Source organism: Coregonus clupeaformis, chromosome 16, assembly GCF_020615455.1.
Source record: "Coregonus clupeaformis isolate EN_2021a chromosome 16, ASM2061545v1, whole genome shotgun sequence".
NCBI lineage: Eukaryota > Metazoa > Chordata > Actinopteri > Salmoniformes > Salmonidae > Coregonus > Coregonus clupeaformis.
The window spans coordinates 59,390,443-59,400,442 of NC_059207.1; positions in this window are offsets into that span (position 1 = coordinate 59,390,443).

The window sequence follows — 10,000 nt, forward strand, 5'->3', positions numbered from 1 at the left end:
GCGGTAGAGTGGCGTCTCAGGACCAGGGACGGAGGCCTGACCCAGCGGTAGAGTAGCGTCTCAGGACCAGGGACGGAGGCCTGACCCAGCGGTAGAGTGGCGTCTCAGGACCAGGGACGGAGGCCTGACCCAGCGGTAGAGTGGCGTCTCAGGACCAGGGACGGAGGCCTGACGCGGCGGTAGAGTAGCGTCTCAGGACCAGGGACGGAGGCCTGACCCAGCGGTAGAGTGGCGTCTCAGGACCAGGGACGGAGGCCTGACGCAGCGGTAGAGTGGCGTCTCAGGACCAGGGACGGAGGCCTGACCCAGCGGTAGAGTGGCGTCTCAGGACCAGGGACGGAGGCCTGACCCAGCGGTAGAGTGGCGTCTCAGGACCAGGGACGGAGGCCTGACGCAGCGGTAGAGTAGCGTCTCAGGACCAGGGACGGAGGCCTGACCCAGCGGTAGAGTGGCGTCTCAGGACCAGGGACGGAGTCCTGACGCAGCGGTAGAGTAGCGTCTCAGGACCAGGGACGGAGGCCTGACCCAGCGGTAGAGTGGCGTCTCAGGACCAGGGACGGAGGCCTGACCCAGCGGTAGAGTGGCGTCTCAGGACCAGGGACGGAGGCCGAGGTACACAGCTGCATTCGGGGTTCAGCACCACGGCATAGCTCCCGCCCTTCAGCTGCTCAACCAGCGCTGTAACACACAGCTGTAACGCCCAAAGCAAGACACTCTCTTGCGGGCTGGAAAAGAGCAATGTACGGGGGGGGGTTTGGGTGCAATCTGCTCACAGCTGTGGAGGTGTATATGGCAATAATGGCCACATATACACAGTCAAATGGCATAACGGGGTCTTTTTGGGGGTCATTGTTGCTCTTTCGTTTTCTCATTTCTCTCTCTCCCTAAAGGTGCGCGGTAGCCAGCGCAGTAGCCAGCACAGTAGCCAGTGCAGTAGCCAGCGCAGTAGCCAGTGCAGTAGCCAGTGCAGTAGCCAGTGCAGTACCCAGCGCAGTAGCCAGCGCTCACCTAGAAGTCAGTTCACAACTTCACAGAACTGGGGGGTAGTACAGTTTGGTTATTAGCAAAGCAAATAAATATGAAGTTTTACATTTCTAAATACATTATATGATTACTTTTTACATGACACAAAGCATAATGTTCATCAGGGACTAACGAGCCATAGGTTAAAAAGAGTAGCCTAATCAACGGAGGGAAATATCGGCGATTACCAAACAAAGCAAATATGAAGCTTTAGCAACATTTTAAATACATGATAATGATAGCTAGACACTGGTATTTGTTGTTAATATTACAAAACACAACGTTTGATGGGACAAGGTATAGCATAGTCAGGTTAGCAAACATGTTGCGTGTACGTGACAGGTAGGCTAGTCCTTACAGTAGGCTACTGACAGGTAGGCTAGTCCTTACAGTAGGCTACTGACAGGTAGGCTAGTCCTTACAGTAGGCTACTGACAGGTAGGCTAGTCCTTACAGTAGGCTACTGACAGGTAGGCTAGTCCTTACAGTAGGCTACTGTTCTGAACCTCATTACGTGACAGGTAGGCTAGTCCTTACAGTAGGCTACTGTTCTGAACCTCATTACGTGACAGGTAGGCTAGTCCTTACAGTAGGCTGCTGTTCTGAACCTCATTACGTGACAGGTAGGCTAGTCCTTACAGTAGGCTGCTGTTATGAACCTCATTACGTGACAGGTAGGCTAGTCCTTACAGTAGGCTACTGTTCTGAACCTCATTACGTGACAGGTAGGCTAGTCCTTACAGCAGGCTACTGACAGGTAGGCTAGTCCTTACAGCAGGCTACTGACAGGTAGGCTAGTCCTTACAGTAGGCTACTGACAGGTAGGCTAGTCCTTACAGTAGGCTGCTGTTCTGAACCTCATTACGTGACAGGTAGGCTAGTCCTTACAGTAGGCTGCTGTTCTGAACCTCATTACGTGACAGGTATGCTAGTCCTTACAGCAGGCTGCTGACAGGTAGGCTAGTCCTTACAGTAGGCTGCTGTTCTGAACCTCATTACGTGACAGGTAGGCTAGTCCTTACAGTAGGCTACTGTTCTGAACCTCATTACGTGACAGGTAGGCTAGTCCTTACAGTAGGCTACTGTTCTGAACCTCATTACGTGACAGGTAGGCTAGTCCTTACAGTAGGCTACTGACAGGTAGGCTAGTCCTTACAGTAGGCTACTGACAGGTAGGCTAGTCCTTACAGTAGGCTACTGTTCTGAACCTCTGTTCAAAGCCGTTTTTTTTGTCTAAGGATTTCCATGAACGAGACATTCAGATTCAGCCATTGAACCTTCCCCTCACTCTGCTAGCAGGCTATATACAATGAGATGAGCTGTGTGTGTCTGTGTTGCCCCCACTTTATGAGACACTGATAAACAATCAATCAGCCAACCAACCAACCAACCAACCAACCAATGAATGAATGTTTATCTCTCTCTCTCCATCAGATAGAGTTTTCTATTGGTTCGTGACCCTCTCTGTAAAGTAGACCCCTATTGAGATTTCCAGGATACATTTCCTCTCTGGCCTGTAGACCTGGATATCATGTGTAGAGACCTATGGGCCCTGGTCAAAAGTAGTTTGGTATACAGGGAGTAGGGTACCATCCTGTCAGATCTGGGTATCCTTTATAGGGCTGATTTACTGGTCTCTTATCGCAGATCCTACAAGATTAGATCATCAACGCTGATGCATTTAGGCCACCCCTCTACCTCAACTGTCTTCTATTTCTGTGTGTCCCGTCTCAGTCTAGGCCAGGTCCTAGCCATCTATCAGGAGCAGTTTGATATAATGGAGTGTGACTCTGTCTGTCTGTCTGTCTTTGCTGTGTCTGTCTGTCTGTCTGTCTGTCTGTCTGTCTGTCTGTCTGTCTCTGAGGCCCATCTAGGTGAATTAGACCAGGCATTATAAGTATGGGAAATTGGGCTATACAGTACGTACCTGTCCCTTTATTGTCATTTTTTGGGGGTCATATTTAGCCAATTCCTTGTTTTTTATATGTGTTTGTCAGCCTAAAACACATATTTTACACTATTGCATGATTTAAAATCTAGATTTTTCAAAACACATTGATTTGGTTTAGTTTGAGCTTGTGTATATGGGTCTTTCTATAAACCAAGGTCCCAGTGAGCATTTATTGTAGTGGACAACTGTATGAAGCCATTAATAATAATTTGCGACTCCTCATGTGAATACGTTCAATATTTACATTTTTAAGTCATTTAGTAGACGCTCTTATCCTGAGCAACTTACAGTTAGTGAGTGCATACATTTTTCATACTGGCCCCCCACCGTGGGAATCGAACCCACAACCCTGGCGTCGCAAGCGCCATGCTCTACCAACTGAGCTACAGAATCCATTTCTTATGCTTTGAGTCTTCACAGATTTGGCTAAAATCGTGTGACACGAAACACAACCTTCCTTTTGTACATTTAGCTGTTTAGTTACAAGGGGACATGATCACACAACCTCAGCTGATTCAGAAAAAGGATTTTCAGTCAAGTGAGAAAGCTCCTGTGTATAATACTGTGGAACAAGCTCCCTCACGACGCCAGGACAGCGGAGTCACTCACCACCTTCCGGAGACATTTGAAACCCCACCTCTTTAAGGAACACCTGAGATAGGATAAAGTAATCCTTCTACCCCCCCCTCCCAAAAAAATAAATAAATAAATGTATAATTGTAAAGTGGTTATCCCACTGGCTATAGGGTGAATGCACCAATTTGTAGTCGCTCTGGATAAGAGCGTCTGCTAAATGACGTAAATGTGCCCTTGAGCAAGGCACTTAACCCTAATTGCTCCTGTAAGTCGCTCTGGATAAGAGCGTCTGCTAAATGACTAAAATGTAAATGTAAATGTCTTTAACAACAGCCAAAGTGAAGGAATTAATGTTGATCTCGAGGATTGACAGAACATTTTGGTGTCTATGTCGTTACATTACATTTTAGTCATTTAGCAGACGCTCTTATCCAGAGCGACTTACAGTTAGTGAACACATATTTTTTTTTATACTGGCCCCCCGTGGGAATCGAACCCATAACCCTGGCGTTGCAAACGCCATGCTCTATCAACTGAGCTACATCCCTGCCGGCCATTCCCTCCCCTACCCTGGGCCAATTGTGCGCCACCCAGCGGCCGGCTGCGACAGAGCCTGGATTCGAACCAAGATCTCTAGTGGCACAGTTAGCACTGCAATGCAGTGCCTTAGACCACTGCGCCACTCAGGAGTACAGGTGGTCAAAATAGATATATTCCTGAGGTAAGATTATGGTCCATGTACGTTTTGATCACTTGTTTTCAGAGTTAAAAAGAGCAATCAGGAACATGAAAACGGCCCGTCTATTCGTTTTCCTATAGAAACTCCACAATTTAAAAAATGGCTTTTTTTTTGTTTGTTTTTGCATATAAAACCAAAACAACATCTTGATATTTCGATGTTCAAGTGTGGGTGGGGTTAAATGTGGAATGCCTGGTCAAGTGCACAGCCAACACTTCCTGTCCTTTCAAAGTAGGAGGTCACTCTTCTAAATCTTCTATGAATCTATTACCTATGAATTAATTGATTAATAGCTGCCCATACCGTGCCACAGTGCCGAGATAAGGTACAATTGCTCAATTTCTGCATACGATTTAGTGTGTATTGACGTATTTATGAACTGCTGTTACTGTAAATGGTTATCTGACTGATATATCCTAGCTACCGAGCTAACCATTGGTTATCTGACTGATATAACCTAGCTACCGAGCTAACCATTAGTTATCTTATTAAATGATGCTATACAGCCAAAACAACAGTATCTATTGTTAGACTAGAGATATGCCCCTAGCTATAGTTAGTCAGTGGTTACACATCTAACCAGCTGGAATAAAGCCTGGGTGTGAATAGTATACATGTAAATGCACTGAAACAAAATATAAAGGCAACATGTAAAGTGTTGGTCCCATGTTTCATGAGCTGAAATAAAAGATCCCAGAAATGTTCCATATGCAGAAAAAAAAAGGTATTTCTCTCAAAAAAATGTGTTTACATCCCTGTTAGTGAGTATTTCTGCTTTGCTAAGAAAATCCATCCACCTGAAAGGTGTGGCATATCAAGAAGCTGTTTAACCCCCTAAGGTCGATGTCTGTGCCCCCCGCGGAAATCTAATGAACATAATACAAAAATCCCCATAAAAATCAGTTAGTTTAAGCAAGAGATATCTCAATCCACCGCATCCACCTATGTAACACTTCTGCATTTGCGATGACAGAGCTAGAGCGGTGTTCGTCAGACCATGAGACAACAGATGCATATCTGTGTTACCAGTCATGTGAAATCCATAGATTAGGGCCTAATGAATTTATTTTAATTGACTGATTTCCTCATATGAACTGTAGCTCAGTAAAAAAAATGAAATTGTTGCATGTTGCGTTTATATATTTTTGTTCAGTATATATCCATTTCCTGTTTCCAGAAGGTCTCCAGCTACCCAGAGCTGTCTGATCGGTCTGATAGGGTGCAGTGGGCCGTGTCCAGTTTACACCTGTGCAAATATCTGTGTGTATATTAATGGTATTAAACATTCCGCCAATGCCTCCAGTGTCGTGCTGTGGGTCCACCACACACCCGAAGGTCCAGAAACATCCCCCCACCCCCCTAGCCTCTACCTCTAGACACTTGTGGAGATCTGAGAGAATTGGACAGGTGTTCCGCCCAAATTCCAACAAGCCAATCAGAGGGTAAGGTGGAGCTCTCACCAAGTCACCACCCACCAATCCCTCTCAGATCTCTCCACGTGTCTAGACTCTGGGCAGTAGGGGCTAGGGGTTGTTTCTGGACAGGCCATGGGTATTATGGTAGCTCGGTGTCTCTCTGGGCAGTAGGGGCTAGGGGTTGTTTCTGGACAGGCCATGGGTATTATGGTAGCTCGGTGTCTCTCTGGGCAGTAGGGGCTAGGGGTTGTTTCTGGACAGGCCATGGGTATTATGGTAGCTCGGTGTCTCTCTGGGCAGTAGGGGCTAGGGGTTGTTTCTGGACAGGCCATGGGTATTATGGTAGCTCGGTGTCTCTCTGGGCAGTAGGGGCTAGGGGTTGTTTCTGGACAGGCCATGGGTATTATGGTAGCTCGGTGTCTCTCTGGGCAGTAGGGGCTAGGGGTTGTTTCTGGACAGGCCATGGGTATTATGGTAGCTCGGTGTCTCTCTGGGCAGTAGGGGCTAGGGGTTGTTTCTGGACAGGCCATGGGTATTATGGTAGCTCGGTGTCTCTCTGGGCAGTAGGGGCTAGGGGTTGTTTCTGGACAGGCCATGGGTATTATGGTAGCTCGGTGTCTCTCTGGGCAGTAGGGGCTAGGGGTTGTTTCTGGACAGGCCATGGGTATTATGGTAGCTCGGTGTCTCTCTGGGCAGTAGGGGCTAGGGGTTGTTTCTGGACAGGCCATGGGTATTATGGTAGCTCGGTGTCTCTCTGGGCAGTAGGGGCTAGGGGTTGTTTCTGGACAGGCCATGGGTATTATGGTAGCTCGGTGTCTCTCTGGGCAGTAGGGGCTAGGGGTTGTTTCTGGACAGGCCATGGGTATTATGGTAGCTCGGTGTCTCTCTGGGCAGTAGGGGCTAGGGGTTGTTTCTGGACAGGCCATGGGTATTATGGTAGCTCGGTGTCTCTCTGGGCAGTAGGGGCTAGGGGTTGTTTCTGGACAGGCCATGGGTATTATGGTAGCTCGGTGTCTCTCTGGGCAGTAGGGGCTAGGGGTTGTTTCTGGACAGGCCATGGGTATTATGGTAGCTCGGTGTCTCTCTGGGCAGTAGGGGCTAGGGGTTGTTTCTGGACAGGCCATGGGTATTATGGTAGCTCGGTGTCTCTCTGGGCAGTAGGGGCTAGGGGTTGTTTCTGGACAGGCCATGGGTATTATGGTAGCTCGGTGTCTCTCTGGGCAGTAGGGGCTAGGGGTTGTTTCTGGACAGGCCATGGGTATTATGGTAGCTCGGTGTCTCTCTGGGCAGTAGGGGCTAGGGGTTGTTTCTGGACAGGCCATGGGTATTATGGTAGCTCGGTGTCTCTCTGGGCAGTAGGGGCTAGGGGTTGTTTCTGGACAGGCCATGGGTATTATGGTAGCTCGGTGTCTCTCTGGGCAGTAGGGGCTAGTGGTTGTTTCTGGACAGGCCATGGGTATTATGGTAGCTCGGTGTCTCTCTGGGCAGTAGGGGCTAGGGGTTGTTTCTGGACAGGCCATGGGTATTATGGTAGCTCGGTGTCTCTCTGGGCAGTAGGGGCTAGGGGTTGTTTCTGGACAGGCCATGGGTATTATGGTAGCTCGGTGTCTCTCTGGGCAGTAGGGGCTAGGGGTTGTTTCTGGACAGGCCATGGGTATTATGGTAGCTCGGTGTCTCTCTGGGCAGTAGGGGCTAGGGGTTGTTTCTGGACAGGCCATGGGTATTATGGTAACTCAGTCAGTCAGTCAGGCAGGCAGGCACTGTACATTGTTTAAAAAAAATAGCTGTCAAATAATTGTTTTGGAGAATCTCAACAGCATTTCCTTGATTCGTTGCATCCTCTCTCCTCGTCTCCTTCTCAAAACCCATTGGTTGAGAAGGTCAGAGGACCCTCCCCTCTCACCTTTTTATCCAATGGGGTTTTGAGATGGAGGTGGCAAGGAGAGCGCAAGTGAGGAATTAAGGAAATGCAGTTGAGGTTGTCCCCTTGTTTCCTCCATTCAGCCCCTCCCTCTCAAAGCCAAATGCTGTTGTTGATCTCGTTCATTCTTCTGGAAGGTTCAGCGTGGCTATAAATGATAGAGAAGTTGACTAAAGCAGAAACAGACCTGACTACTAGGCAGGACAAAGAAACGTGCGGTGTCCATGTTTCATGGGACGTTAAGATGTTTTTGTTGTTAATAGGAGTTATGGTATCATTTAGAATGACATGTAGATGTTTTGTTGTTAATAGGAGTTATGGTATCATTTAGAATGACATGTAGATGTTTTGTTGTTAATAGGAGTTATGGTATCATTTAGAATGACATGTAGATGTTTTGTTGTTAATAGGAGTTATGGTATCATTTAGAATGACATGTAGATGTTTTGTTGTTAATAGGAGTTATGGTATCATTTAGAATGACATGTAGATGTTTTGTTGTTAATAGGAGTTATGGTATCATTTAGAATGACATGTAGATGTTTTGTTGTTAATAGGAGTTATGGTATCATTTAGAATGACATGTAGATGTTTTGTTGTTAATAGGAGTTATGGTATCATTTAGAATGACATGTAGATGTTTTGTTGTTAATAGGAGTTATGGTATCATTTAGAATGACATGTAGATGTTTTGTTGTTAATAGGAGTTATGGTATCATTTAGAATGACATGTAGATGTTTTGTTGTTAATAGGAGTTATGGTATCATTTAGAATGACATGTAGATGTTTTGTTGTTAATAGGAGTTATGGTATCATTTAGAATGACATGTAGATGTTTTGTTGTTAATAGGAGTTATGGTATCATTTAGAATGACATGTAGATGTTTTGTTGTTAATAGGAGTTATGGTATCATTTAGAATGACATGTAGATGTTTTGTTGTTAATAGGAGTTATGGTATCATTTAGAATGACATGTAGATGTTTTGTTGTTAATAGGAGTTATGGTATCATTTAGAATGACATGTAGATGTTTTGTTGTTAATAGGAGTTATGGTATCATTTAGAATGACATGTAGATGTTTTGTTGTTAATAGGAGTTATGGTATCATTTAGAATGACATGTAGATGTTTTGTTGTTAATAGGAGTTATGGTATCATTTAGAATGACATGTAGATGTTTTGTTGTTAATAGGAGTTATGGTATCATTTAGAATGACATGTAGATGTTTTGTTGTTAATAGGAGTTATGGTATCATTTAGAATGACATGTAGATGTTTTGTTGTTAATAGGAGTTATGGTATCATTTAGAATGACATGTAGATGTTTTGTTGTTAATAGGAGTTATGGTATCATTTAGAATGACATGTAGATGTTTTGTTGTTAATAGGAGTTATGGTATCATTTAGAATGACATGTAGATGTTTTGTTGTTAATAGGAGTTATGGTATCATTTAGAATGACATGTAGATGTTTTTGTTGTTAATAGTCGATCTGGACAGTTACTCCTTTAACTACACGCGTGAAGCTGCAAGAAGTTCACATTTAAATGTTTATCAAACCATTGTGAAATGTCGACCCTGATGTCACACATTGGCCCCTTTATTTATAGAAAGACCCACATGTCTCTGTGTGAATATTGACATTTTCAAAGGCGTATGTCTCAGGGCTGTGTTTGCAGAGAAGGATAACAGCAATGGGTCAATAGCTAAACCCAGCCTCCGTGCCCTGAAGTGACACTGTGTGTTGAAAGTGTAAAGTTCAAAGGTCGGGTCACTAAAGGATAGTGTTGAATGGCCAGGATTTAACCTCCAATCTGCCTCTATTCTGATGTGTCTCACTGACTGGTGCGTCCCAAATGGCACCCTATTCCCTTTATAGTGCACTACTGTTGACCAGAGAATGGCACCCTATTCCCTATATAGTGCACTACTGTTGACCAGAGAATGGCACCCTATTCCCTATATAGTGCACTACTTTAGACCAGAGAATGGCACCCTATTCCCTATATAGTGCACTACTTTAGACCAGAGAATGGCACCCTATTCCCTTTATAGTGCACTACTGTTGACCAGAGAATGACACCCTATTCCCTATATAGTGCACTACTTTAGACCAGAGAATGGCACCCTATTCCCTATATAGTGCACTACTTTAGACCAGAGAATGGCACCCTATTCCCTATATAGTGCACTACTTTAGACCAGAGAATGGCACCCTATTCCCTATATAGTGCACTACTTTAGACCAGAGAATGGCACCCTATTCCCTACATAGTGCACTACTTTAGACCAGAGAATGGCACCCTATTCCCTATATAGTGCACTACTTTAGACCAGAGAATGGCACCCTATTCCCTATATAGTGCACTACTT